Source organism: Oxyura jamaicensis, chromosome 1 (genome assembly GCF_011077185.1).
Source record: "Oxyura jamaicensis isolate SHBP4307 breed ruddy duck chromosome 1, BPBGC_Ojam_1.0, whole genome shotgun sequence".
Lineage (NCBI taxonomy): Eukaryota > Metazoa > Chordata > Aves > Anseriformes > Anatidae > Oxyura > Oxyura jamaicensis.
This window is the reverse complement of record NC_048893.1, coordinates 76,322,524-76,349,498: the sequence shown is the minus strand read 5'-3', so window position 1 is coordinate 76,349,498 and position 26,975 is coordinate 76,322,524. Positions and strand designations below refer to the sequence as shown.

Below are 26,975 nucleotides of genomic sequence, written 5' to 3'. Positions count from 1 at the left end.
AAGGAAAGGAAAGGAAAGGAAAGGAAAGGAAAGGAAAGGAAAGGAAAATGTGAGAAAAAGAAGAGGAAATCAAACTGGCAAGAAAAATTCTTTAAACTGGAAAATTTAAGAATTTTAAAAGGGGAAAACACTTAATTGGAAAACACTTTTTTCAATTAAAAAATATGTATTTTTATATCAAAAAGGGCTTCAGAACAAAAACAGTGCAACAGTTATCTACATTGGTGCTGATTTCTCTGCCCTGGTTCTGCATTATTTGCCTACTGTGATAAACTATCAAACTGCCTGTGGTGAATGAAGAGTCCTCTGGCTTGGCTGGCTGCATTCTTGACCTGGCATTTGGTCTGACTGAAGCTGAGGCAGCTGAAAATAATGACTCTATCACAAAGTGACAGTAGCCCTTTTCTGATCCGAGGCAGCACCTCACCCCTCCTGAGCAGGCAAGCCCAGCCTCTAAAGCCAACAGGCCAAGGATTTCAAAGGGCTTTTATGGGCATCTGTGTCAATGCATCAGTCGGATTTCAAAACAATCTCTGGTCTGCCTGTAGCGATGAAATTAACCCTCTTGAACAGTCTGGTAACAGAGCAATCCCTGATCTCCAGTCTGAGCAGCACAGGTCATTGCTGCCTGCGAGCGGACAGTGTTTGGTAAGGAAGCTCACTATACTACCGGCTGTCAAAGCCAAAGCAAAACAATTGCATCATGCATGCTTTTTTTTTTTTTTTTTTTTTTTGTCCCATGCAGGAAAGAAAAGTCTGTGTAGTAGTCATCAAAGTAGTCATCAAGCTGCAATGTGTAAGGTTTTGTTTTGTTTTTCAATCCAAGCAATCTGGTCAGTCAACCACACTTAACAACTGAACTCAGTGTGTCCCAGTGCCAGCTGCTTGTAGCCTCTGTGTCCTTACATTGGTCAGTCATTGGAAGTATGTGCTTTGTCCCTCTCCAGACCATCCAGATTTTAACAGGGCTTTCCTTTTGGGGGTCTCTGGGGGCTCTTCCCACAGCAGTTTTAAATGTATCCCTCAGAGGCTGTAGTTGTGAGCCATGTCCTTATTCCACCCTTACCTAACATCCTTGCAGCACCTATAGAGGGGTGTAGGCAGAAGCTGGCCCCAGCTGTTGCTCTTCCTAGTACCAAAAAGCATCCTGGTGTGTGAGACTTCCTTATGGCAGAGAGGGAGGAAGGCAAGGTGGGAGAAAATCCATCTACAATTTTCAATAAACACACAAATTTTGCCAGGGAAATGGCCCGTACATGGCTTGCTGGCTGGATTCAGCAGCAGGGGAGCCCACAGTTAATCAGCTTTGCCTTTGCCACTGGGTTTCACAGCAGTTGGAGCCATGTCCCATAGGAAGCAGAGATGACTCAGCTGCTGGACAAACAAAAAATTAGTACAATAATATTAAGAAATAAATACCACAATGAGCTCCTACTTCTTTGCCCCCTCTCCTTACGTGACGCTGTATTAAAAAACAGCCCTTGGCTGGTGGTTCAGAGAGGAACGATTGACATGGTAGGAGGACATGCGCTGGGTGTGCTTTGGTCAGGACACAGCCGCTGGGAAGGCGGCGCGGCGCGCGGGTTCCTTGGCTGCTCTGAGAGTTCAAGCTGGGCCAGAAGCCCTGTCCACCTCCATCTCTTTGGTATGCCTGTCCCTCTGGCTTACTGTGGGCAGCCGTAGCAGTTTTGGAGACAGGCTGAGGGCAGCCAAGGAGGAATGTGTGTCTGCTCCTTGTCTGGTCTGAGAGCTGAAGCAAGAGGGGAGAAGCCCTCCCAGAGCCTGGGAGAGAGCCCTGTGGGAAGTGGCTTGTCCCCCTGCTGCCCAACCTTCACCCCTTTGCAAGCGATGGCTGAATCCATGCAAGGCTGAAGCGGTGCTAGTGGGAAGCTGACAAACTTGCCATTGAAAGCCTTACACTGAGGCTTTTGAAACCTCAGTGCACCAGGGACCCATACCAATCTTTGAATCGAGCTAACCCTGGAAACCTGTGTCTGATAAATACGTGAAAAATATCTCAGTCCATCAGTGTAGAAAAAAGGCAAAAGAGAGACATGTGGCATTACTGCTCAGTTCTCAGTCCTAACATGTAAATATCTGGTGAAGTAACTTAGGATTTTCTTCCTGTATGTGATCCAACATGGCACTGGATTTGTTTTTTATCTGAATGATGAATCTGCCACCTGAGGGAGAGGTCTAGCTGAATTGGCAGCCTGGGATGGCGAATCCACTGACCAAGGCTAGGGAGACCCTCCCCCAGGCAAGTACTGCTTCATTCACATCCTTTATGAAGCACCTGCATTGGGCTGAATTCTCTCCTTATAAGTGCTTGCCAGGTAATAATGATAAGTTTTGCAGTACATATATACCACCACAGGTCAGAGGAATATGAAAGATACTTATACAGACAAACGAACCATAGAAAAATCATCTCCAAACCAATCAAACTATTCATCTTACATACTCAGGTGGTAAAAAGAGAGGATTACAGTTGTCATACAATTAAAAAATCCTAGAAAGCACTCGGATGCTATCATATGCCAGATATGATTTGTATTTATAGGAGTAATTCCAATGTGTCAGTCAAGAGTGAAATGCTGGGCACTTGAGGGACATACATTGCCCTCACAGTTGCAGGGAAATAATTTGTGATCCTAGTTGTCCTTCACTATCACTGAGTATTATTTAATACTTCGATTTCAATAATGCCCTGGGGCTTTGATTAAGAACTGGCAATGGGCTAGCGCACAGTCAAACTGTTCTCAGTATTACTGCAGTCATGCCCTGTCAGTGGAGAAATCATCTTTCCCTTGAGTACTCTCCTTCTGCAGGTCTTCCTTTGCTTTTCCTAGTCAGCACAGAGGCATGTCAGCAGCTTGCCCTCTGAGCGGTGAGATGAGCTTACTGGACATTTATCCATGGCCTTTTAGATATCACGCACAGCATTTAATTTTGATTTGCATGCGCTTTTGGAGATGCAAAATGATGAGCAGTTGGTGGGGGTAATTGCTGTCATTGCTTGATTTCAGACACAAGTTCTTGTTCCTGTCTCCCAGTTGTGGTTCTGGCACTCCTGGTAGGTGACCCTATGTTTCTTTGGAGTCTTACTCTTCCTGATACAGGCAACATAAGGGAGACAGAGAAAATAATACCTCTATCTAGAATTTCACAAATATTCAAAACTGCAATATATTCTTCACATTTTTCTCTTGTTCTGTAATACAAATAACAACAGGCATACATGTTATAAACAGTAACAGCATCTTGGGATCTTGGGATACATGGCCTTGGTTAACTATACCTGGCACATGCACTTTCTCTATAATGTTTTGAAGTTGTCATGCTTTTTTCTGCTCAGCCACTGATCTTGAAGTGAAATGTCCCAAACCTTAATGCTTATTTTTTTTTACTCAGTAAGTACACTCGTAATCCAAGTGACCTCATGAAATTTCCATAAAACAAAACTTCACTTAATCCAGTCAGAAAAAGCAACAAAAACCACAACACATAAAAATCATAAAATAAGTTAGAAAATATTAAAATAAAAAGGGGGAAATGTTGGCATAGTTTGCCTGAGTTTTACCACCTAGATGAGGGAGCAGATCTCTTTGAGTATCAGTCTTTTCCTCATGAAAAGTTACCATGTAATTGCTCTTCTTCAGATGGAAAGAAACTGAAAAATATTTCTTGGTCACTTGGTCATCTGGGCTTCAGGACTGGCAAAATTTACTGCATAAGATGCCCAAGCCAAGAAATCAAGATAGATTCAGTCCCTGCCAGAACACTTACGGGTTCATCTCTTAAATAGAGCTGCTGACTTTGGTTGTCCATTGGCCTATTGTTAAATTAAGCTAGGATGCAAGAAATACAGCAATACCTCTGTCATATCTACTAGTGAAAATCATTCTAGTATAGACGTCTTGTCTTCACACCTATGTATCTTTCAATGACTAAAGAATATGTGATATTCAGTGTCCCTAGAGAGGGACAAGTCACCAGTAACAGGTATATATTAAAAAATCTGAAGAAAGCAATGCTGTTACAAATATATCTGGATTAAGAAAGGTATGATGTAATGAGAGGTACAGGGTAAAGAGCTTGAACAGGAAAACAAATAAGGAGATTGGTAGTATCAGTTGTAAAGTCTTCCTTTATTCTAAGAAAGAATTAATCATGTATTATTATTATTAATTCACTTTTATCAAAACAACAAAAACAAAAAAACAACACTTGCACAGAAGCCCACTTCATCTGTGAAAATGGTTTGTTTAATTTATGAGACATTTGTGAAGCATATTATCACTCTGGAATTATAATGCTCACAAACACAACCTGTTGAGGAAAGTAACTGTTAATATTTCCTAATTTCAAGGGGAGAAATAAAGACTAAGGAGGTTAGTATCAGAATGGAGAAGAAAACCAAGCTTTTCTGCTTTCTTTCCTTCTTTCCTTCTTTCTTTCTCTCTCTCTCTCTCAGGCATTAGCCTATTGAATGAAGATGTCCTTGCTTCTACAGAAAACAAAGGATGCTAAAATCATTCTAGAGAAGTTGCTGATGACAGCTTAAAGAAAAAAATATACAAATGCTGTAAGCAGTAAGTAATTATACACACAGTGTTTTCCATATTTTGCTTTGCTCATAAATATTGATCCAATCCCATGAGTGTATGTAATGTTTCAATAATCTCTGAAGCCTATTTTTATTTTCTTGATTTATGAGAAAAGTCTTGTCAACCCAGGAACTCTTTGTTGGAACTTTTCTTCTGTTTTTCCTTTCTGTTGGAACTTTTCTTTTTTTATTCTCTCAAATAATACACTAAGGCTAACCAAACTGTTGAAAACATTTTTGAAACTCAAGAACACAAAGGGTTAATTCAATTAAACAGATTAAATATCTGATTATTCCTTACTGTGCATTTTAGTTAGGAATTTACAGTTGCCTTCAGTACATGAACAACTGATCTTGCAGTATATAGTGTATATACTGACTTTGTACTTATATACTGACTTGGTTCAGTGTTAAGTGATCATTCAGCATATACTGTTGTGAAAACTCAGATCTTATGTCTTCTCCCAGCATTGCTAGGAATGGGTGCTGTACAGTCCATCGTTCACCTCTTAATAATTCAGTGTCATAGAGTGGCTGGTTTAGCTGAGAATATTCTAATCAAAGTTAGCATAAAAATAACTGTCTTTTAAGTTAGATGCCCCTGGGTTTTGAAAGTTTTGTCTTTGTCATTGTTTTTGGTGGTTTTTTTTTTTTTTTTTTTTTTGGGGGGGGGGGGGGGGGGGGGTTTTCTTTTCACTCCAACAACCACAAATCAATTTTAATGGAAAAAATAATATCCCATATTGGTTCTGTAATTAAGATATGCATATGTTGGCTCCAAAGATCCCTAATTACATCTGTGTTAGGGATGCTCTTAGAGAGAAGATAATTATTTACAGTTGCTGCAGAGAAAGAAGAGAAGCTTAATGTGAAGCACAGGGAAAACTCAGAAGTGTAGCCCTGGACCACCATTTATGTTGTGAATTATTTCCTGGAGATAATACTGTAAATGTGCATTGTCCCATATATTTTACTACAAAGTGATAGATGTTTATATTTTGGATGTAGCTTTTAAAATATTGGCTTCTACTTGATTAAATCAATGACAAAATTCCTGTAGATTTTAATACTGTCGTCTTAAGTCCCTGAATAATAGATGCTACTCCCACTGAAAATGGCTGTCAGTAGTAGTTTATTTCATCCAAAGTTTCCTGAAATATCCTATGCTTCATGAGCCAAGTTCACCCCTGTAAGCAGATTCTTAAGGCTAAGTGTAAAACAATGTCAGAAGAAGATAGGTACATAGTAAAGGTCTCCCATAGAAGTTCTTTATTTGTGTTTGATGAAATAAGTCAGAGCACAAGGGACTGAGAACCTCATAGTATGGAGATAAAAATGCGTGGATCTTCAGGATGCAGCATGCTAGAGGTTTATGGCAGATTGCAGAAAAAGGGCAGTAGTGAACTGGATTAGAGGTATCAAAAAAATAAATAGAAGTGGCCACAGCCTGCCAGTGACAGAAAGAGCTATCTTGAAGTTATCTGTGTTTGGATGCTGTCTGGTGATCCAGGCAGAATTTGAAGTAATGCTTCCTGTCTGGCCACTGGCAGCCTCACAAACAGCAAGAGTTAAAAATTAACAATCTGAAGAGAATTCAAAATACACTCCCTGTCTGTAAAACAAAAAGTACTGCTTCAAACTCAGCCAAATCCGGCTGCTCCCTTATCCCCCACAATCACCATCATAATTACAGCAGCTGATTTTCCTCACACCCACCTCAGTGATTTCTGGGGGTTTTGGCCAGGTTTGCATCCCCATATGATCCAGCCTACTTTTACTTATGTTTAGCACATTGTGTAATAAGCAAAGCTTACATAAGCTAGGCAATGTGGCTCCAGCTTCAAAAACCTTCATCAAAAATAGGAGATCAGAAGCAAAACAGCAACTCATGTAGTTGCTTTCCTAAGCATGGATACAGAATTAACTGTCTTTGGGCTAAGTGCTCAGCTGTTTCAAATCTGTGTAGAATCATTAATTCCTACTCAGTTAAGCTAATTTACACCTTGCTAAAGGTCTGGCTTCTCATCAGTGAGCATCCTAATATTGAAAACTTGAGAGTAACTAGTCAAAAAGAACTAGGATGAAATTTTGGCATGTTAAAGCCGGGGGAATTTTCTCATTACCATCACGTAAGTCCTCCTCTTACTCCAGAACAGCCAGATCTTCAAAGTCAAAAAAATGATACTGCTATGAATCTCTGTTCCTGTTGTGAAACTGCTCCCATTTGAACAGCAAGCAGTCTCTGCTCCAACTCATTTTGTCAGGAAAAGGTACCTCACAAGAAAATGTTTGATTATCCTATTGAACTGACAAAAACTGGATTCAGCAAGCTATAGGTGTATGGAACACTTTCATACTTTTAGACTATAATAGGATTAATCATGTTACTCTACTATCTTAACAGCCATGGATGGGGGTTCTCTTGCAAGTAGGTGGTGCAAAAATATAAAGTAGGAAAGCTTACGTAGCAGTGGATATTATCTATGTGATACCCACAAGCCTTAATATGATGTTTTCAAAAGGTTAAGTTGATTCCACTGATATTATCTGGGGAGAAATTGCTTCTAAAGGAAAAAGGTTTTCAGTTGTTGGGTAAGTCTGTAATTGTTGTTACGTTGATGTAGACATAAAATTATGCTGCTGAAGTTAATAGAGCTATTCCAAAATAATGCTGTAGCAGAGATCAGTCTCTGGTTTTATATTTTAAAACATCTGATCTCTTATAAAGCTAGCATTCTATACTTTATGCAAAATAAAATAGCAAAGGCATTGCTAGTAAAGAAGTTGAAGAAGTCCAAAAAAAGGCTGAGATACGACCCAGGAAGTTTCTGTATTTAAGGATTAATTATTTTTTTTTTTCAGTGTCTCTGCTCCTTCAAGTTTGATTTTATTTTTTGGTTGTTTGGTTTTGACTATTTTTTTTCCTTTTTTTTTTTTTTTCCCTGTTGTTTTGATTTTACAATCTAATCTTTTGCATAATGGGACAGACACAAAGCCTTGGTTGAAAATCTCCTCCTAGCCTGTTGCAATATTTATAAAACTGTGCTTTTAAAACACACTGCAAGATGGGCTTAGTAAAACAAAAGGCATTATAATTTATTGTTCCAAGATTATTGATTCAATAAATTAACAATAATTTCCATGGAGAGTAGGAGCCCTTGTACTGTAAAAGCTTATTTATCTGAGCTTTAACTAGCATTGATTAGAGTATTCAAATTGTCCCAGTACTATATAATTGCTCTTTATAGGTAGAATGCCCTCTGCTGTGCAGGAGACAATAAAATTCAGCCAGAAGTGACACTGGCTCTTTTAAAAGCTTGGATTTTTATTTAATTTATTTATTTGTTTATTTTTTAAGAGGGAAGAAAGAGTTTGTGTAAAGCTTTAAAAACACAGCCAGCTTTGGCTGAAGTGACTTGTTACATTGCCAGGACAGACAGGCAAGATACTGCTATTGTTCTGAAAGGTGCAAGACATAAATATACTAGTTATATCCTTATATTTGACTATATCCAAATGAGAAAGCCTTTTTCTGTTGTTTTAAAGTGCTATGTTGTGCTGAAGTGGCAGGTGGAAATTTTTGTTGCACGTGTTTTTTTTTTTCCTTTCTCTCTTTTGTTTCTGAAGTGCCCACTGAACCTGTTCAAGGTAACTATGAAGCTATTGTAAATATGTTAATGAGTCAAGTGAAACAAGCCATACTTCCCAATTCACATTCATCATGCTGGGTTGCTCAGAGAGGAATATTTTGCCGCCAGGGAGAACAACAGCTGATTCAGTCCACAAGCAATTGCATTCCTTTTATGTAGAATACTTAGGACAGTTACATTTTTTAGACTTAGATTTATGATAGGTCTATCTTCTGATATGTATGATAACACTGCTTTTATTTTACAACTCTGTTGATGTAAAAGATTAACACTACCTTTTCCCTCTCTTGGTTTTAATAAAACAACCAACTGCTAGAAATGTCACTTAGAACTACAAGTTTGCAATAATTAAAACAAATTGTGCATCTTAGTAACCCAAGGTGGATGATTAATGCAGGCCTTACATGATTGTTTGTGTTAAATTGTTTCTCCAAATGCAATTCAGGAATTTGAAGTTGTCAGATTAACTGCTGTATTTACTGGTCTGTTTGATTAGGTGAGCATAGTTCTATATTCCCTCTTGGAGACCTAAATAGCAACCATTTCCTACCAAAACAGCACACAAAACAAAGGCCCCATTCAGAGGACTATTCAGAATGGGCAATGCTCTATAGCCCTTTGTATCCTGGAACAACATGGTTACTGAAGTGCTTCTAAAAGGTACAACCTTTTTTTTTTTTTTTTTTTTTTAAATAATGAACATTATACTAGTAGCTGGAATATTACATTTTAGTCTAAATACCTTAATTAATGGATTAATTTCATTACTAAGCTTAAAGACATCTCTCAGAGGTCTTTATGATTAATATAGTAAAATAGAGTTTAACAAATGCCCTTAAAAGGATGGCTAATATTCATTTGAAACTTTAATTCACGCTGCCAGAGTTTGTGTCCACTCTGAAGTCTTTTCATGAACATTCATGGAGTTGAATTTTAATAAGCATTCATAGGAAATGAATCCTAGGCTTGGATGTGTGAATTCGTAACTGAAGTGAATTTTAATTTCTTCCTTTTGGGGCCTTTTGCACCAGAAACTTGGTCATAAAAGCCAATGAGGGAATGGAAATGATACCATGTGACTTCCCTCCCCACCATCACCTTATACAACAAGTGCATAGTAAGCACAGCTTCAACTTTGATCATCACAGTTAAAATATCAAGATAAATGAAGTGTTTACAGTAGGTTTTTATGAAAAATGTATAGTACTTTTCTATGTCCAGAAGAGATACCACACATTTTTCTCTTGGTATGATGATTTTTATATCTTCTCAAGAGCAGCTTTGCTGGGACATTGGAAAAATACTGAGGAATACTGAAATATTGCTAATAACTTCTTGGTATTTCTGGGCAAAGCCAACCCCATTGCCACATCATTCCTGAGAAGGGAGGGAAACAGGAGGGAACAACATCCTTCATCATCTCTTGATGCAATTTTTTTTTTCCTTTTGAAGTGTATCTTTTGGTAAGAATAACTACAAGCAGCAGTGGAGGTAGGATGGCTCTGCCTGTCAGCATTGTGTTCTAATGGCCAGTAGCGTGGCTGGAGGAAAGCCAGCTTCGTATGGAAAGACTTCAGTAGGGGCACACTTACATGTAATTCCACTTGATTGCTTTAAGAAACAGGCTAAACTGTTAGGCTCATTGCTGGCTTTACGCTCTGCAGAAAGAACAGAGGGGTGAGTTTTTTGGAAGAGGGGACATGATTTCTCCAGATCAGGAAGTTTCTGAGTAAGAAACTGTTGGAAGCTGAGTATTGTGGAGAAATATCCCTTTCTAGCTCTATTTTTACACCCTTTCCCAGGCATCCACTTCTGGCCACAGCTGGAAGCAGGATTGTGAACTAGATGGTCTGACCTACTGCATTTTTTTTTGCTAATTTTTTCTTGGGAATATTCTTTCTAGAGAAACGTGGTCCCTTTGTCATTCATGTAGCAATATGTAGAGTAAGACAACACACACAACATGGAATTTAGGAAGATCACAAAATATCTGCCTTCACAATGCTTTCTTGTGCAGGTTTGAAGGAGTCAAACAACATGTGGGATGAATGCCAGTGAAATTCAGAGAGGTTACTGTGGCTTTCCAGCTCAGGAAGCTACAAAGTCTTCAGCAGCACTGAATCCAAAGCAGTCTTGGTGAGGAGACTTGGCTACTGCTTTTTCCTCATCCTCTTGGAGAGATAGATGATGCTTTGCTTGGTTAGCATGAGCAATGTACCTCTGGGAACTTTCTCTGGGCTCTGTGCCCTGGGTCACTAAAACTATTTTAAAGCAATGAACTACTGGAAAAATCTAATGAATGTGTATCCAGCTATGGGGCGCATGCTTCTCCACAAACATTTAAATTATAAAGATCTTCAGGATATGCCTCTGAGGTGTGTTGTTTCCCTTCTAGAATCCCAGGTAAACTATGATGGATGGCTGTCAAACATGGGCATACTGCTCCCCAGCCTGTCTCCCAGTCATTAGTGGCAAAGGGGACACAGCTGGAATGCTGGCTGTGTCTCTACACCAGGAGTGAGGCAAGGATGGTATAACTAGAAGTAGCTGTAAGAGTTGGGAAACTGCTTGTTGAAGAACATCCATACAGCTCACAAAAATGCCCTGGATGCTGGAGGAAATGAGGAAATAGAGAATCTCTTATACTGTAGTCTGTAGTGGCTTGATTAGGCACAGTGGTGCTCTGATAGTCTCAAGGACTAGATGGCTAATTACAACTGCAGAAACAAAAAGAGGAGCCTTCGTCAGCAAGTAAGGATGTTTGAGTCCTTGAGGGGGAAGGAAAAAAAAAAAAAGCAAAACAACAACAACAACAAAAACTTTTCACTAAATTTATTAAAATTCTGTTAGGAATTTACAGTTCACAAGATTTCACAATCCTAATGAATAGATGAGTATATTTCAGTTGATGGTGAACTATTTCTCCTCTTTTTCTGCAGTGCTCAGGGGAAGCTGCTTGTACCAGCCACATACAGAAAAGCAGCCTGGGAATCTGGACTGTGATTTTAGTTTGAAGGAAATATGGATCAAAGGAAACTGCTCTCACAGCCAGAGATCATAATTGTACAAAGTCACGGTATATTCCTGATGACTTCGGTAGCTCCAAAGGATTTGACTGACATCAGAAAATCCATATGATACAAGTTCCAAGTGCCCCATCCAGGTGAACTTTATACTGCTGTCACCATTCTCATAAGAGGCCTTTGGGAGCTACTTCTGATCCTGGAACAAGAGGCAAAACTGCTCTGGTTTGGCTTATTCACCTCCCAGAAGACCCTGCTTGGAAACAGAATTCCCAGGATCAGTGGGATGTTGTTTAACAAACGGAGACGGCTATGTTCTAGTCCACTACAGGATCAACAGTGAAATCTTGCTGGCCTCTATGCATCTACCTTAATGGCTTAAAACCTTTAAGATATGACTTGAAGTGAGGTGTATAAGCCCACAGTTGCAATCCCACCAAATCTTTCTCAGCTGTAGTGATACCTTCTGCTATTTACATTTAAATTCCAAGTAAAATTCTTGACCAGGTGTGTTATTAGAAGTGCTTCAAGTTGAGCAGCTGAACATTACTTTTCCAGGAAAGCCTGGTTTGGTCTTCAGAGGGACCCAACCTGTTGAGTGTTCTCAGGGTCAGATCCTTGCCATATACTCGCTGTCTCCTTGGGCTTCTTGCGAAGTATTCCTAAGCTTGTCGTCTGCTTGTCTTTAGAGATAACCTTCACCCACTTTTTTTTTTTTTCTTTCAAATTAACAGTCTCCTGATTTGTTTCCACTTCCTTCTGACAATGAAAATGTCCTCTTCCTCAACTGATCATTACATGTAAATCATGGTCCCTTAGTAGGGACCAGATCCTGACTCTCTTCTCTGTTAAGTAACTGCCCAATTGCAAAGACATCAGCTCACTGAAAATGCTTTTCTTTGCCAAAGCAAAACAAATCTGGTAGTGCCAAAGGCACTCAATTTCTAAAAGGTATTCCAGAACAGCAACCACCTCATAATAAAGCACTCAAATACATTTTTCAAAACCTAGTGAAGTAACACTGCATATATGAAGCATAATTCAGCAGACAAGGAGGATTACACTATTTTGATTTTATTAGCTAACTTCTCTTTTAGATTGAAGTATCCAAAGATGACATAAAGACTTTTGACCAAAAATAAACAAACAAACAAAAACACAAAACCTAAAAAACAAAGGGCTTTCTATCAAAGTTTTTATGTTTTCCAGTGGGTGTTCATTTCTTTCACAGTAGCACAAATCTCCAAAAGGACCAAACACCACAAAAGATGTCAGTGTCTAGGTCGTGGATGACAGGTATCTTCTCAGTACTGAAAGTACAGGTGTTTTGAAATAATACCTATTCTTGAAGCTGAATTCTCAGTAAGACCCACTGATGTTAGGCACTCAGCTTCTGCTGCTGAATGTCATTGTATTTTGGAAGCTAATTTCCTTTGAAAATCCCAGCACAAAGGAACATCAAAGAGCAATGACTTCATATCATAAAGAGCATCATATTATTGTGAAATAAAAGAAGGGAATATATAGTGAAGGGTTTTCATTTGTTTGTTTGCTAGCTTTTCTTTCAAGACTCCATTGGCAATAGAAAACTTAGGAAAAAATGGAGACTGCAGTCTATTAAGAAGAGATAATTTCAAAATATCTGTGGCTAAAAAAAAAAAAAATTCAAAATGTTTTGTTTCAACAAAGTTCAGAGTTTTTAAGGAAAAAGGATGCTATTGAAAATGATGACTAGCAAAAAAAAAAAAAAAAAAAGGTCTTCTAACAGAAACATTTCACAGAGACATTTCAATGGAAATCTTTCAGTTAGCTAAAGATGTGCTGTCATGTTGGGGTAGGGACAGGGGACTGTGTTATTTCTGGCATCACCTAGGTCAACAATCAGCTAGAAGAGAGGATCCTATAACTGGTCCCTATGGAATGAGTACATTCCCAGAAAGAGAAAGTACCTTGGGAGGCTTAGGAAAAGATGAAGAAGGTTTATTTTCCCTTTTCTGGTTTACTGAAGGTTGAAAGGAAATGAGACACATCCCAAATCAAATCCTGCCCAGAATGAACAACCTGACCGCTTTATCCTGGACACTTTATCCTAACCTACTCCACAATGGAAAACACTATTGCTGGTAGCCACATACAGACAGCACAGAAATATCTCAGCTCTCAGTGTACAGGCTGCTTTTGCAGGACTAACATTTTAAAAATTCTACTATTGAGATTTACATAAAGGAATATTTTCATTGTCTTTAGGCTGCCTCTACTGCGTGCAGTGAGTAATTTTTTTTTTTTCTCTCAATTTTAATGGGATCAAAGGCAGGTCACTGAGCATCTGGAGATCTTGTCCAGAATTGTTGAAAAATGAAAGCATTTGATAAAGAAATCATTAAGTGTCTGTTTTTACTGAGGTATTAGCATGAGTACTGCCCCTAACATGAATTTTACTGACACAAAAAACTCCTTAACTATTAATATGGGTTGTCTGGCTGGTTGTGGAAAAGACAGGGAATTTGCTGTAGTTCACACACCTCATCTGTTGCTAGCCCCGCAACAACTCAAGTACTATTTTTCAACAAGGCTATTCTCACTTTAAGCTTGCCTAGCTCTAGAGGTGAGTAGGCAATTTGAGCTAATTCTGTAGCGAATGTGTAACATGAGATGGCTAACTTAACCGAATTACTTTACAGCACAGCATGCTGAATTGTAACTCGTGTTTGAATCCTTTACATGAATCCTTTACACACATTTATTTAAAATTCTAGAGTAAGTAGACCCCTCTGCACTATATTAGAGTTTGCAAGAGATGTAAAATTACCTTGAATAAAGAAATGGAATCTGTAATCAAGGTATCTCTAGGGTATCTAACCTTATGCTTACAACGGCAGAGTTTGTACAGCTGCTGGAATTTTTGCAGATAACCATAAACAATGATTGTTGACTGGATTAAGACACTGCCTTGTCTTCTGCTGATCTGCTACTCATGACCAAAAATGGTTTGCAATTGTGGAGAGTTGTGGTGTATACAGTCCTGGAGCTCAGAAGCGTTCGATTCACTGGTAACGACTGACTCAGTTAACGAGTCTGTGAGATCTGGCATTGGCATCTCTTAGTTCACAGCAGTAAGTAATATATAGACACAGTGTGTATACATGCCGAAGCTTAATTTCAGTTGTATTTAGAGTGGAAAAAAATGCCATACTTAAAAAAAAAAAAAAAAATGCAAACAGGGTTCTTTTCACAGTGGACAGAGAATACTGTTAAACAGAGGAAGCACAATATCCCTTTTCACAGCAAGAGATCAAATGTCTGCAGAAGAGTTTAATTTATACTTCTTCATGTGCCAGAGCTGTGTCTGAGACATTGCAGCATTTCAGTTCTTTCAATCAAGTCATAGTTCCCAGCACAGATGACTTCATCCATTTTAAAATAGAGCAAATAGAATAAATGGAATTCCACATAATCATGGTAGGAGCTGGGATTATAGGAAATTAAAACACATATTTAAAAGCAGAGGTCTGTGCGGTAAATAATCATGACACAGAGCTTGGAAAGCAGAGCTTGGTCTTTTCTCAGCAGTTAATGGGCAACTAGGGTCTTAGGCTCTGCAGCTGTATGTAACATGGGGATGTGGGTGTATCCTAGAGGAGGATGACGACGGTGATGATGGATAATGTGCAGTATCACATTTTAAAAAGTTGCTCCCTTTCCAGAAGAAATATTAAAATAATGCCACTTTACACTAAGACAGCCTGGATGAACACTGGCTGGTGTGAATCTAGCACAGGCTTTATAGCCTGTGCACTGCTGCACTGGGAGCACTGTTTTGATTTTTTTCCCCAGTTAGGTCCTCTGTTCCCTAGCTGCTACAGAATATTTCACATCTCCCTGCCACAGCTCTGCGTTGGCAGTGGGAGAAAAGGTGTTGATGAATTCTGTCTCAAATTTCTGCATGTCTGAAGAACGCCCTTATAAAGCACCAGCATATATTATACTGATATCCCCCAAACAGAGAAGTAGCTCACTGCAACCTGGAATGCTTTGAACTATTACCGGAAGAAAAGTGTTTGCGGTATTTATTACAACAGGAGAAAATGAACCTAGAAACAGTTTTTTCCTTAATTATAGTATTTGCCCATCACTGCCGTCATTGTGATCCATGTTTGGCATCAAGAAAAGAGCTGTCAATACCTTATTGTAATATGAAAAAATTGCATTTCGCATCAGAGCTATTTTATTAGGCAATATATAAGCGCACAGTGAAGACAGTCCTTGCCCCCAAAGGAATGTTTTGTCTACATAAGTCAATGAGAGACTCAGCTATTGCACGTTATCTCAAGTCACAGAAGAATTTAGTAGCAAGACTGGGAATAAAATTGTATTTTCCTGAGTCACAGCCCTGATAAGATCACTTGTGTCATGTATGTCTTATGTATGTGTATGTGTGAATACATTCACACTTGTCTGGTATAACATGCAGGCTGGTCTACATCTTTCATATTTGTATCATTTTTTCAAAATGTGGCTCACTATGGTAAAGATTACGTGGACGGGCTAATTCCATTTGAGAAAATTTTTTAAAAGGAAGTAAAACTCTGAAAGGAAAGGCAAATTCATCACTGGTGAGATGGCTGAATGCAGTCACATGCTGTTATAATATAACTTATCCTTAGGAATTCAGGCCTCCAGTAGGCCTGCCTACCAGATAAGCTACAACAAGATGAAAGTGAGTTGTATCAGATTCCTGTGCCCAGAGCACACAGTTCAGGCTCTGGTTCTCCTTCATTCAACCAGATGTTATACAAGAAACAGCACTCACTCTCTTTCAAAAAAAAGGAGTTAAACGAGAGGAGATACACAGGTAAAAGTTTTATGCATGCCACTCTTCTATTACTGCTGAACATTGCAAAAGTATACTTTAAAGCTACTTGTGTTGGCTCAGCTTCTTTAAAAGTTTAACCTGGATTGCTTTTATCGCAGAAAACAGAGCTCTCCTGCTTGATTTTGGTAAACGCAGTCTTCTACTGACATCAAAGATTAGAGCAACTGCAATGCACTAGTTTGCCTTTGTAGTTCCAAGTTGCTCAAACGACTTTTAATGTATTCTTGTAGGTGTAACCATGTGTCATAAATATACCCGCCAACAAGAGATAAACCCTAACTTGAAAATAACTGTTAATCGATTACTGCAGAAAAACTGACAAAACCAAAGTGATTAACGTTAAAGGGTGTTAATTTGTGGATTTCTGTAGGCTTTAAAAAGCAAAATTAAGACTATAGGGGATTATGGATGTGTAACATAAACTGCAGGCCATGTGCCTCACTTGTATAAATCAGCATCATTACACTGAGAGCCAGGAAATCTCTGCTGCAGCCCAGCTGAGAAAGTGGCCTATGACTCTGAACACATGGTGATCAACAGCAGTTTTTGTTTGGTTTCATTTATTTGGGGAAGGGGGAGGGAAATGAAACTAATGGGAATTTTCTAGACTGTTACTCAATCTATAAACGTTTTCCTTTTCTGCATGAATGATGCTGCTGCTACTGCGTGGTCCAAACTGTGTATGAACAATGTTTCATGCCTGCACTGAACTCTAGACCCCCAAGCCCTGGGGACCCTGGCAATGATGCTAAGAGATCATATGATCCAACAGCAAAACGATTCCAGGCAGGCAGCAGATAGTAGCCAGCACTGGCAATCAAGAGGGGCAGCACTGGCAGCTCTGTGCATTGTCCTAGCTTGTTAAATGGCCCCTCTTCCCATGCAAAAATGCAGGCAAACTCAACACGTCTCTTCAGAGTTTGGCAGAATTTTTGCAGTGAAACTTCTTACTAGCTCTGTATATTTAGCCCCAGAAGAGACAAGTTCACAAATCTGTCAAAAAAAAATGAGATTATGAAATTCAAAAAGAAATGTTTTGACATTTTTATTTGAAATGCTTTGCTTTGTTTTGTTAAATTTTGCTTACATATAACTTTAAAATAATTATCTCAACAAAATGAAGGCAGGGTTTTTTCAGGTAGAATAAAAAGTTTTGAATGTAAAATTAGCAGAAAAAAATGCTTTTCATCTGGTCAGTAGTCATAAACCTCTGCTTGTTTTCCTTTGCTGTACCTTTCCCTGCATGATTTTGAAATGCGTACAGGGCCATTTAATGAGGAACAAATTCAGATGAAAGGCCATTAGAATATTTGTTGAGATGTGTAAAAGAAGCCATCTGACTCCAAAGTGCTGGCAATCTCATGAGAATGTGGAAAGTTGGGTGAACCATACCCCTTCCTTTGGATTTGTGGTAGACTTGTAGAGAAAGGCAAAGGAGGAAACAAAGAAGTGAAGGTCAGAACCAAGATATACACATGTATGTGTGTGTGCATTTGTCTTCTTTTTCAGTTCTTCAGACTAGAATTGGGAGTTCTTCAGACTAGAATTAGGAATTCTCCAGACTGCTTTTGGATTATACTTGTAAAGCTTTAGTAGCTTTTTGCTTGTAGTTGGTAGAAGAGAAAGTAGAATTACCAGTGTGGACCATGTTAGCCATCAAGGTTAACACTGGGTTTGTATGCAATTTAACGTACTATAAATGTCAGCTAACTGAAGCTCTCCCACCCGTTGGTGCTGTGAAGTGATAAGGAATCCAGACAAGCTTAGATAGCCTGAACCAGCCTTTTGTTCAACAGCACTGTTAGTGAACCAAGCCTTGGCAGCCCTGGGACTGCAGAGCTCTTGCTGAGGCAGGGAGAGGCTGATGGCAGGCTGTGCTGGAAAGGGGTGGCTCAGGTGTCCACACTGGGCCTGATCCCACAGCTCAGGGGCTGCTCAGCCTCACAGGAGAGCTGGTGGCACCTGCCGTGGGCTGCAGGCAGCCAGAGGTTGCTGCTGTGGCTCCCTTATGTTACAGTGACAGGGCAGGGAGCTGCTGCAGGGTGGGAGAAATAGGGTCAGCCTTGCTGACTTGCTGCTGGCTTGCTGTCATGGTGTGGGGTGGTACCTGTGACCTACGGGGAACCTTCTGGAGAGAGTGGTGTATTCTGAAACTTGGTCAGCTTATTCTGCCTACTTATCACTGTATTGCTTTAATTTTAGCCCTGGTAAGGACTTAGAGTGGTTGCCAGTTAGATTAGTGAGATAAAGAAAGGTGGAGGGAACCATGAGAAGCCCACAGCTCAAGCATGCCAGTGCTGTCCATACTGCTGCATCCTGCTTTATGGGGATGGAGCACAACCTGGAGCAACACAAATCACCTCTGTATCAGAGCACTTGCACCCATTGTATAGGTCGTAACTTATCTGGGGAGGGAGAACAGTACTTTTTTTTTTTCAGCTGAAAGTACTACACAGTTATGCCAACTGGTATGCAGGCAGTGCCTAGCCCTTATCTAAGTAGTTGGTTTCTCAGAACAAATGAAGAATCCCAGCCTCACTCAGTCACTTTTCATTTTGGTATTATATGCCTAATTTTCAACTGCATTGGCTACAGGTATTTTCTTCCCAGCAGAGACCAAAGCTGTGATATGAGGGGGAAAAAGGTTCCTACTGTAACTTTTACCTGATCTCAAAGTGCATTCATTGCAAGTTAAAACTTTGTAGCCCAGGATCTATTTGGGCCTCAATGTACTGAATAACTGGCTATACTGGCATGCATATGACTTTTTTTCAGCATGATGAGGACTTAGTGTTGCAAAATGTTGATTTACTTTCTGTAAATTAATGTAAAAGACAAGGTAAGTGCAGTGTGGCTGAGTTAATTGTGCAGGAGTAACATGGGACCAGATGCACAGTGATTATTGATTGAACTGAAGCCAGAGACTCAGCCCCTTAACTTTTCAGATCTCTGACTTCCTGATGTTGCCTCTCCCTCTATCGCACTGCATTAGCTTAAAACATAGCTGGAGCATTCCACGGTTGCTTACAAAAAAGGATCTGTGTGGGAAGGTGAAGGAGGCTGGTGGGGGCGACAGGCAATTCATGGGGAGGGAAAAAAAGGAGATGGAAAAATCAAGAAATAGAAAGAACATAAGGGGGAACTGCATCTTTCCCTATAGTTGAGTGGGATACTCTTGGCATTTCTGCCACTATGAAGTGCTGTGTGAAGTTATATATTGCCTCACCTCTTATTCAAATCATTTAAGATGGCATTTCAGAGCAGGCAAGCATTTCATTATCCTGTCCCTAATTATGCAGTGCTCCATAACAAAACAGTGGTTAAATGAGTCCATTTAACTCCAATGCAATGTTATCCAAGAATCCTGAAATATTCTGGAATGTGGATGGAATCCTTTATTTTTCATAACAGGCATCTGCAAAAGCCTATACTTAAGAACCCCTTGGCCAATTTGCCTCAGACTTTGTTTTTTCAACAGGCGCTATAAAAACTGAAGGAACCAGAGTCTGAAGTTTCTAATTTTAGCCATTTTTTAGAAAATGACATTTGAAACTTAAAACAAAAGTGTTTTCCATCCTACTCTTGCAACACAAAATGGTTACGTAGACTTTAGCTCAAACTTCCTCTAAGATACCTTCCACGGAGATCACACACGGAAAATTTCAGAGCAGAATCCATTTCATAAAACTCACAATAACAAGAGATTAGAGTGGAATCTCAGGGCATTTAACTAAAGTGCATGCTCTTCTCCAGAGTTATGTCCCTCTGACACACACATGCACATTCACACACAGAGAACTATCACAACAATGCAAAAATCACCATTTGCCAACAAACAGGGCAAGACATTGCATTTATTTCATTTTCATATCAAGTGAGTGGAAACGGTGATCTGTCAGACCCTGAAAACAATAAATGTGTGATAAATAACGGCTGGCTAACAGGAATCTATTTTTTAAAACTATGTGTGTGTGTGCAAGTTTTCACAGAAGTGGTATACAGTTGCATCTGTGGTGTTTGGAAGTCATTGGTTTGCACAGACAACATACCCATAGACAGAGCCAGAAAGGTAGGTAGTTCCCAGAATGTGTGTTATGGGGGAATGGCTTCAGGGAGATCTGCTTTGATGCCCACGGCAGGAGTGGGAGTACAGCAAGGTCTGAGAATTCCCAGATTTCTCTGTATAATCTCCTGAGCAGCATACAGCAAGAGATCTGCAGTAGCATCTATTCCCTCTCTGTCCAGTTTTCCTCCTCACTAGAAGCCTGCGAGTCTTGACTGACGTCTGTAAAACTTTCCATGCTGGTATGGCATGTGCTGCAGAGATGCAAAAAATACAGTTAGTGTATCTGTCCAGTGTTGGAGCTAGGAGTTATGGTTAAAGCTGGATCCAAAGCCCCCCCTAGGGATCCACTTCCCTAGATCTGGCTCACATCAAATCATTTTTAAGTGCTAAGACTGTGCTGCCATACTGCAAGACTGCACTGCCTTTCTGGTGTTTTGATCCTCAGTTACTCGGGGGAGAAAGGAAGGCTTCAGGCTTTGCCACTGAGCATCTTGTACGAAAAAAAAAAATGTATTTGGTTGGGCATAGGGGTTGTCTGGGCAGCTTGCTATGCATATCTCCAATAAGACACTTCTAAAGAGGATAAAAATCCAAGCCAGATCACAAAGAGCCTGTGTACCAACACAGATTTGAACAGAACAGCGTTAAAAGAGACATTCCTGCAGGTGAGGCAGCACAACATGCGGGACCTGGTATTCTTTAAAGACAGAATTCAGCTGAGCACTTTTTCTTGCAGCAAAGGGCTGGGAGGCCAGCACTGCACCACACACCCATGGTGTGAAAGCACTGGCTGGCAGAGCGCAGGTCCTGGTCTTTCTTTGGGTGTCTCCCACCGTATGCTCTGCTTAGCAGCACAGTTTATGAGGCTCGGTGGCAGCACCTGAGCAGGAGGGACAGCCATGAGCCGAGCCCTGCTGCCCAGCACCCAGCAGCCGAGGTAGCCAGTACTCCCACAATGCCCACCAGGCCCCGGTGGCATTGGGCCGGCTGCGGGCCTGCACTTGTCGGCAAACTCTTTGAAGCCCGGCTGCTATTCCAGGCCCCGTTCACTCCCTTCTGGTAGGTGTTAATGCAAACTGGGCAAAAGAGCTCTGTTATTTTTTGGAGGCTGCTTTCCTGCCAGCTGAGTCCCAGGCTTCGGTAGCTTTGCTGGAGCCAAACAACTGGATATATGTCTCCAAAGATATCATAAAAGCCTGGGTAAAAATGGGTATTGCATGTGCATATGGAGCACCTTATGAAAGTAATTTCTTGTGAGTGTCAGAGGCCCGTCTGCCAAAAGAAACAGAGAACTTCTCTGGAAAAAAGGTACTGACAGTGACAGGTATTAGTGCCCTGATTACAATGGAAACATTTGTATATTAAATTACATTAATTGCACACCACTCCGACTCCTCCCCTCCCCCACCCTCTTTTGCCTTTTTTTTTTTTTTTTTTTTTTTAAGAGAAGGTGTAGGAGAGAAGTTTTTATTATTGCTGATCAGGGAGTATTACTTGCATCTCTCTCATGGCATATGTTCATACGCCTGTGGGCTCACACACACAGCATTCTCATTTCAAAGCTAGAACAGCTCTCTTAGCTCTTTTTCTTTTCCCTTCTTCAGGACTTCAAGGAGCAAGTAGGATGTAATCTCAGAATGAGGAGGCTTGGTTCTGTGCCAGACACTACTGACTTACCACATTGTCCCTGAGTAAGTCACTTCACCTCTTTTATCCTTCATCTTGCCACCTGTAAAAAAGGGAGTGTGATATTTTCCTTCCTTTGTTTAATTAACTAGCGGTGCTTTAAAAATTCATAGACTGAAAGCCTTCACGTCACTTTTTTTTTTTTTTTTTCTTTAATTAAAACCTAATTGACTTCAGGGCACTGTAGAAATCTCCAGAAACGTGCAGTTTGAGTCTTATCTTACATGATTACTGTAGCCTCATTTTTTAAAATAACTTCCATCATTTTAAATACTAGTCTGCCTGTTGCAGGGGATATAACAAGAAGGCAGCCCTGATCCGGCAAGGCATGTCAGTGGGTCAGTACTCAGACAGACTTCTGCTGAGTAGGTGGGGAATGCTGATTCTCCAAGCTCTATAAGAAAAACATTTCGCCTTAAGTATCAAAAAATGGACAACTTCCCAAAGTGGGGATTGAATTTGCACCATATCGTAAAAGAATCCAAGTTGCAGGGAACAGGTGGGGGAAAAACCTCTGGCATCTGCCTCAGTTTTCCACCTCTTTCCTGTCTTTTCCTTTGTCTATATTTCTATCATTGAGGGTTACAAATTAGAGATTGCAAGGAACACCTGGGCCACCTAAACTGTTTTTGTGTCACTGCAGTTTTCTCCTGCAGCGTGCTTCCTGTTTTATTGTTCGCACATAGGGCAGAAAGGAGCAGAGATGTGATCAAAATGAGGGCAGTAGCTTACCCAGAGCTCCCCATTCAGACTTTTCCTGAAAGCCCTTCTTTCAGGTAGAAGCTGGGATCTGATGCTGTGATTCCTGTTAATTTGAATATAAGCCATTTTTGTATGCAAAGGATTGCTGACACCAGCAAGTTTCACTGTAATGATTACTATGGAAACGTTTATCTATAAATATAAAATTCTTTAAAGCTTAGCCTTTTATCTTTATAGAAAAAGGCCTGTTTATGTCACTTCTAAGCTTCCAGCTTTAATGTAGACATGAGCTGTTCTTATGCCAAACAAGATAACCTCAGTGTTAGAGCTGTGTGAGCTTTGAAACATGGGAATTTGAGCTAAAACTATTATTTTTTAATATAATATTAATAGCTGCGTGGAAAGTATTTTAAAATGCCTTTCTAAGCCAAAGCTCTAGTTCACTTGCAGCCTTCTGTAGGTTTTATTATCATGTTGCTTGTATGGAAAACCTTCTTTCAGCCACCAGTCAGTCCTTAAACTCCATGTGTGTGTGTGTGCACGCACGTGTGAGTGTGTTTTTGAGTGTGTGCATGCTGATGAGTCTTGCAGAAGTACAGGAAAAGTGGAGAAGTCACTTATTCATTAACCTTTTTCCTTTGGAGTGTTTTCAGATGTTGTTTTTCAAAGTCTATGTAAAAATATGGTTTCTAACTAGGTCCCCAAAAGACTTATTTCATTCTCTCATTCTTTCTCTCATTCTTTTCTCTCATTCTTTCTCGTTCTTTCTCTCGTTCTTTCTCTTGTTCTTTCTCTCATTCTTTCTCATGTTCTTTCGTTCTTTCTCTTGTTCTCTCTTTCTCTCTCTTTCTCTCTCTCTCTCTTTCTTCCTTCCCCCCTCCCTCCCTCCCCCTCTCCCTCTGTTAATGACAAAAAAGAGATACAATTTTAAGTTTTTTTTGTTACTTAAAGCCTGCAATGAAAAGGATGCAGTTAGAAAAATTAGAAATAAGATTTTTCTTTACATTTCTAAGATTTTAAAAATATTTTCATTGATTTCATCATTTATACTTGAGAAATATATATATTTATATATATTTTTTAAATGTACAAACTAATAGATCAAACACCCACATTTGCAGGTACTCTAAACCCACTCCATTAAAGTTAGTCTCAAATAATGGACTTGTGGGGATTAAGTAAAATATGTTTAGGGTGTTTTATTGAAGACCCAAAATTTAGAACCCCAAATTTAGTGTTCAAAAACATTTGCAGCATCAGGTTCCCACTGACTTGGGGAACAGAATTTGTGGCAGGCACAGAGTAAAATCATAACTGATGATGATCAGAAGATTAATTTGTCATTCATTGCCAGGGAGCAATTGATAGCAGCAACCTTGTCTGCAAGGGTACAATTCATGTACACATATTAAACTTTATCTTTGTGTAGATTTTGATTATTAATACTGATGATTTTTTCCTTTTGGGTGGAATGAGAAAATGGACAATTAAGTGGTTCATTTGAAATTCAGCTTTACATATGTATGAACTACAGAGTTCAGTTCAAGTGTAGACGAGGCTTTAAGTGGACTTTTTTTTCTCTTCCAGCTTTGTAGGAGGAATAGGCATATCCTTGATATAATTTTGACACCGAGGAGAGTCATTTTTTTGGGTTAAAATCTCTTCCCTGGACTGTTCTAGGGACTGCAGTCCTAACTGTAGTGCTTCCAGCACCAGTGTTTGAGAGGGAACCTGTGTTACAGGACTGAAGAAGCTGCTGGCGGTGAGGCATGGCCTGATCTTGCTGTTTGATCCTTCCTTTGTTCATTTTTATTCCTCAGTTTTTCTTACCAGTGGACTATTATGTAAGTTCTTTGAGATCTTAAATGGAAGTGCAGCTGGAGTATAGACATACCATACTGGACTTAACTGGGATGTGTGTATATCTGCCTGTCCTCACTCTTCTCTTCCAAGTTAATTTTACAGTTTCTTTCTCTGAGCATAGCTGCAGTCATAGGAGTCAATTGGACACTGTTAGTAATTGGACAGATTGTCTGGAAGTAAAAGATCTAAGAGCCAACATTAAACTCTTAAACAGGACATGTAGAAAAAAACAATATACTGTGGCTCCCATAGGACTGAGGGAAATGCAAATAGTAAGATCTCATATTGGATTCAGAGAGATACTCCCAAGTTTAGAAGCGTATTTGAATCTTATCCCAGTAATTCAAACTTGTTAGATCTGTAAAATCAGTCTGTAAATCTCACAGGAAAGGCCGTGGGGTGTTTCAGCACTTTCATTTGTGCTCCTGGCAGGAACATGAGTATTAATACAAAAACATAAAAATGACCATGAAAGTAAATTTTAAAGCAGTAGCAGCTTTTTATTCTCTTTCAAATCCTACAGAAAGGATTAGAGTTGTGGGAAAAGATTTAGCTTACTTGCTATTCAGTCTAATTGGCTTGCCCAGCCCTGATATATTAAACCATACCTTGTTAATGTCTTTATCATGTCTTTATTTCTTGTCCCATTTCAAGGTTCAGATCATGATCATCAGTCTTCACCAGAAAACAGTTTCCTTTCCTAGGGCACTGCATTGTAAATGTAGCAGTGATTACACCAGGAGCCCTGAGGGGCTGTGGTTATCATGATAACTGGTACCTGGGAGGGGAGGGGACTGGGTGAACTTCCCTGAAGTAAAGACAGGAATATCACTGGCAGGGGCTCACATCTGTGGTGTTCTGCTCAGCCTCAATCTGTAGGACTTTTGCCTATTCTCCCTCGCACAAGCTGTTCTCACTGTGGTGCTCCAGATGCCCCATAACCAGGACAAAGATGATGAAGTCTTTGGGATGTGAAGTGCTTTTCTACTGGATGTTTCTGTGGCATGTCATACAAGGATGAGGGGGCAGAGCTCCACTGGGCAGCTGGGCAATATGTGGGTGTGTTGCAGTGAAATCAGTGTGTTTTTTTTCCTTTAGCAAACTGGAAATAGACTATTTCCATCTGTGCCCAGAGACAGGACAAAAGGCAGCGAGCATGAAGTGAAACATGGGAAATGCCACTTAAACATAATAAACCCTTTCTTACTGTGCGGGCAGCTGAGCACAGCAACAGGCTGCCTAGAGAGGCTGTGGACTCTCCCTCTGAAGAGATTTTCAGAAGCCGCCTGGATGTGGTTGTGGGCAACCTGCTCTGGGTGGCCCTGCTTGAGCAAGAGTTGGACCAGGTGGACTCTGAGGTCCCTGCCAACCTCATCCCCCTTTGAGTCTGTAACTCAGGTGCAGCTAATTCTTGAATGTATGGCTGAGCCACTGCATGGAAGGGACTGTTGTGTTGGAATTGCACACAGCAACCTCCATAGCTTTACATCTCATAAACCCTGCCAGACCTGATCTGAGACTACCAGCATTCACCATGACCCACAGAAATACCCCTAGGTTGGTTGGCCTAAGGACTGGCTAGCGTTTTGAGACTAAATAAATGACAGTAACACCAACTACTTGCAGATACACTGGTGCAAGTGGTTCATCTCATCCCTCCTCCAGAAGATGAAGGGAAGCCTGTGTGACAGTGAGGAAAAGTCCAACAGATTTTGCCTTCACTGGCAGATATAAGTTATATTCCAAGGCAGTAATATTGCAAGAGACAATATTGCAAGACAGGTCTGCCCTGTTTGGTCACATTGGATTGTTCTGGCTTTGCATTCTGAGGAGGTACAAGTGTTTTGTGCACCCTGAAGATGTTCACCCCTGTCTTTTAAGTGCAATTGTAAATGTTATGCGACAAAAGGCATACATACATTAAATGTATATCTATATATATCTGAATATTAAGCCTAAGATTTTGGTGGAGAAATGACCTGTGGCTCAGTCATTCAGTTCAGTCAGCACCATTTTTGCTGTGATGTGATAGCAAGTGTCATCCCTTCTGATGTGTATGAGTGTGGAGGATTATAGCCTTCTTAATCAGCCACAGAAGTACATGAAGGAACTAACAACTGCTATCTAACTAACAGAGGTATCTGAGGAACTAACCCATCAGGGCAGGCAGGTTTAATAGCAAAGAGCTAGAAAGTGCTCTTTCCAAACAAAACACATTTCTGTGTTTCTTTCAGTTCTGTTTCCATACCATTTGCAATGAAAGTAACTCTTTCCATTCACAAATGGATAAACACAAGTATGCGTTCAGTCTTCCAACTCTAGGAAAAAGATTGCAACAGGCCGACACAGAGGGGGCCCAATGTACCTGGAATAATATGAAACACCTTTTTTTTGTGTGTATTAGTTTACATACCGTGTTCAGGAAACAGGCTACAGAAACTTCCTTAAAACTCCAGGAACAATAGCTATTGTTGGTTGTCGATATAGCATGAGCTCATATCCA

General features: G+C 40.0%; 1 long non-coding RNA gene across 3 annotated transcripts in view; it reads left to right on the top strand.

Annotated features, from left to right (window-relative positions):
* The window catches only part of LOC118157390, a 25,459-nt gene extending 12,835 nt beyond the window's left edge, over positions 1–12,624 (top strand). The window contains exons 1-4 of one of the 3 annotated variants that reach the window (XR_004746624.1): positions 6,611–6,637; positions 10,277–10,395; positions 10,571–10,662; positions 11,199–12,624. This is a non-coding gene — a long non-coding RNA (uncharacterized LOC118157390). Of the gene's footprint in view, positions 1–6,610; positions 6,638–6,660; positions 7,038–10,276; positions 10,396–10,570; positions 10,663–11,198 lie in introns of those variants that run through there. The other 2 variants (XR_004746626.1, XR_004746625.1) reach the window with 2 other exon arrangements.
* Positions 12,625–26,975: the final 14,351 nt, after the last annotated feature.